Genomic DNA, 4,288 nt, shown 5'->3' on the forward strand with positions numbered 1-4,288 from the left:
GAGCAACTGGAGCTTTTGAGTCAGACAGGTCCATTTCCTGACCCTCTGATATCAGACAAGTTATACGATCTCTCCACTCTGAGGGATCCTGTCTCATAAACCTGCCTAAAATGGCACCTAGAGTGTGTTAGGTCCACAAGACCTGAAGCCATTTTCCTGTTCTTGGTTGAAGGGGTTTTGTCAGTGACTCTGAAAGGCAACTTAGAGAGTAAGAGAGTGACAATCATATTAAATGAAAAATATTAAGGGATTTTCATTGTTTGGAATTTTATAGTTCTAAAATAAAATGCAATAAGAGAAGGGGTTCTTCATGGATAAAATTATGAGAACGTGTAACTCGACATTACAAATGCCTATTGTCCCTCAGCTTCTCGCTGCTCTGTTCTTATCCCGGCCCTGCCACAATTCTTTCTGTAACATTGAATAAGCCATTTCACCTCTTTGGGCCTCTGTTTCCTCCTCCATAAAATGAACAAGTTGGATGAGACCATCCCTAAGGACCTTTACTATCTCGGACGGTCTGTACTTCCAAGTCTTTGAATCTACCTCAAAGTTCAGAGAAATACCTTTTCAAGAAAGTAGAAATGGGGTATAGTTTGATGGATAACTAGTTCCATCCTTTTAGTGGGAAGTGGGAGTTGGGCACCCAGATAAGATAACAGCTACTCTCCTGGGCTCAGAGCTTGCAATAAGGGAATATAGGCCAGGTCACCAGACAGAAGTTGGCTGGGAAAATGTCACAATCAGATGTCATTCTTTGTCATTGGTGTAAGCATCTCCACCCAGCTGATGGTTACTGACAACCTGATTAGTAAGGAGACTCTGTGAGGCAGGTGGGTGTTGGAGGGGGCTGGGCAACAGGGGAAAAGAGAGGAGGTGGAATAATGTGTACAGCACCAAATGAATGAGAAAGATTGATAGTGATAAATATTCTCAGAGATCCTCATGGCAAGGCCTCGTGTTAACTCACATGGACGATCTGCTGGGACACCTGTTCATCTTAACTACTAGGCCAGGCCTTACTTTGAAGCCTTTGTTCTTAACCAATATGTGGCTCCGCCTTCTAGTCTAGAACTTGAGTTCCCACATATGAAGGGCTTCAGTGCCTTTATGACAGTTGAGAATCTGCTTCTGTTAGAGTGATTTTTGTCTTCAACTTCTCTTCACTTAAAAGTCACTTCTGTGCTTCCTTTTCTCTCTGGGTCTCCTTTTAAATACCACTAGTAATAATAACCAAAACTTCAAAGCAAAAGCTAGTTTACATGCTCTTTATGAATTACAAAGCAATTTCAAATCTATCACCTCATTTTGAAAAACAACCATATGCAACAGGATTGATGTCATTACTGCTTCGATGTAACAGCTGAGGAGCCTGAGTTGCAGAGGTGAAGTGACTTGAACCAGATGACTAGTATGAAATGGGGCAGGACTCAAAGCAGGTGTTTTGTGCATAGATCTCATTTTCGTTTTCATGACAGCTGTTGCTCACTTGGGTCTCCCCATTTTCCACTTTCTATTTCCTCATCCTCTTCCTTGTCCCCGCATTTGGGGACCTGTGCCCTGGGGACAAACCAAGGTGGCCCTGGAAAGCCAAGGCAGAGGAGATGGCCTTACATCTCAGGAGTTACCTGCCTTATTCACACACTGGAACTCACCCCTTCAGTTTCCACACCTTCAGGAAGGGCTTGTTCACTCATTGAATACACACTATTGGATGCATGCTCTGTCCTCAGTGCTGGGTGCAGGGAGCAGTGCTCAGTGCTGGGAACACAGGATGAAGAAGGCATGGTCTCTGCCTTTGAGGGGTTCAAGGTCTTTTGGTAAAGGCAGTCCATCAAACAACAAAACGAAAATGATAAATACAGCAACTAAGGCATTTTGGGAGCATAGATGAATCAACTTATCTCGGATGGAGAGGCTAGGGTCAGGGCAACTTACAAAAAGCCTATTATGAAGTGTAGGCCAGAGATGAGCAATACTTCAGCCAAGGAGGGGACAGTGAGGGGTCACTGGCCTGCACATGTACTTTTAGGAATAATTGAAAGCCTAGGATGCAAGTGCCTCTCTCTAGAGATGATCTGTGATGGCTTCTGCCAGGGGACCAGAGGAGTTCCTGTTCTAGAACCACCTTTACAAGGTTCAGGTGGAGGGGCCTGGAGCACAGCAGTGAGTCTGCACAGCTGGTTTCCTCTGGTTCACCCCTACCCTGAGTGAGCCCTGCTATCTCTGGAGGGTCCCCTATTAGAGCTCCCACCTTGTGGGGAGCCTGGGCTCTGATGTTTGCCTTCCTCACCAAACAAAGTAAAAAAGAAAAAGTCAATTAGTTTGATTTTGCCCTCAGGCAAAAGCAGCTTCCTTACTCTGCTATGTTTCTAGTTTCTATTTTGTTTCATTTTCCTTTAGTTTTTGCCTGGTAATTTATATGCCTATTCTGTGTGTATGTGTATACATATCTACACATATGAGAGTAAGGAATGCATATGTATGTGTGTCAATATAAATAAGTAGATTTTATTCATCATTTTTATTAGGACAGGTTATTATTATAATATGGCCCACCATTATTGAAACCGAAAGGTTAGATCAGTCTCCTAAATTCCGTTCCCATAAAATTCAGTATAAAGAGAGGTTCCCATGTTTAAATGCATCAGGAAACAATGAATTGTTTGAAACATCGCACTGTAATGAACTCCATGCGTACCACTGTGTAACAGTGTGTTGTGCACTTATAGAAATGCTGCATTAAACATGGAAAATGCGATAGTTTCCCAAAGAGGATATCTATTTCCAACAGTTGCATTCTTCACATCATACCATTAACGAATGTGGCATCAGAAAGTGCTGCACCTTTAAAGATCTGAGCTGCTTTTTCAATAGAGATCAGAGAAAGGATCCACGTATTTCCAATTGACCTTCCAATTATCACACAGTTTCACATACGTGGGCTGTTTCTGGGCCATCGGATGTTTAATAGATGTTCATGACACATCTACGAAAATATTTGTTGATGTTTATCATAGATGCAGGGAAAAAAACAGTGAGTATCTACAATACGCTGGGCATTGGCTGGTTGTTTTCCCATTATTTGAACTCAATCATAATTAATCAAAATTCCCTACAAAAGGCAACTGATGGGTGTCCCCCCAATTCCAACCATCTGATTACCATTGTCTTTATAATATAACGTGTATTGGATAAAGTTTGCATAGCAAGTTTCCCTCAGTGTGGTAGAGTGGAAAGAGCACAGGTTGTGGAGTCAAGTGTTTCTAGTTTACTCTCTTTGTTACCTGCTAGTTCAGTACAGGTTACCAGGTCATGTACACATTTCTGAGTGGATATTTTCATTTTCCTTGGTAGGATTTTCATTTTGCTAGGAAGGGAGTTGGTGGGTCATGTAGTTTGACTTTTGAAGAACTGCCAAACTGTTTTCTACAGTGGCTGTACCATGTACATTCCCACCAGCAATGTATTGAGGGCTCCTATTTCTCCATATCCTCCCCAATACTTGTTACTGCCTATCTTTGTTTACTATAGGCATGCTAGTCGGCATGAAGTAATATGTAATTGTGGTTTTTACTTGCCTTTTCTTAATGACTAATGATGTTGATCATCTTTTCATGTGCTTATTTGCCATATAAATATCTTTTTTGGAAAAATGCCTATTCAAATCCATGATCCATTTTAAAATTGTGATATCTTTGTTCTTTATATATTATAGATACAAATCCCTTTTCAGATATATGATTTGCAAATACTTTCTCCCATTCTGTAGGTCATCTTTTCACTTTCTAAGTGGTATCATTTGCAACTCAAAAGTTTTTAATTTTTCTGAAGTCCAATTTATCTTTTTTTCTTTTGTTGCATATGCTTTTGGTGTTGTAGCTAAGAAGCCATGGCTTAAACCAACGCCATAAAGATTTACTCCTATGTTTTCTCCTAAGATTTTATAGTTTTAATGTCTTGATCCATTTTGAATTAATTTTTTGTGTGTGGTATGAAGAATCATATATTCTTACCTTAATTTCACCCATATTTTATGAGCAATGTATATAATCTTATTGTACAAATTTCTCCTCTCATCTTTCTATATACATATCTAATGCTGACACTGTCTATTGTCATAGCTTTATATCTATTTATCTATTTATATCATTGTTCTGCCTCAATCTATATTTTTATCTCTTTGTCTCTCTCTTTTTCTAATTCTATCTCTATTTCTATAACTTGAATCTAACATTAGGAACAGAAATGTTCAGAATTTATCTAGTCCAACTGAGACCCAGAGAAT

The sequence above is a fragment of the Plecotus auritus genome (assembly GCF_963455305.1).
Source record: "Plecotus auritus genome assembly, chromosome: 12".
Taxonomy (NCBI): Eukaryota; Metazoa; Chordata; class Mammalia; order Chiroptera; family Vespertilionidae; genus Plecotus; species Plecotus auritus.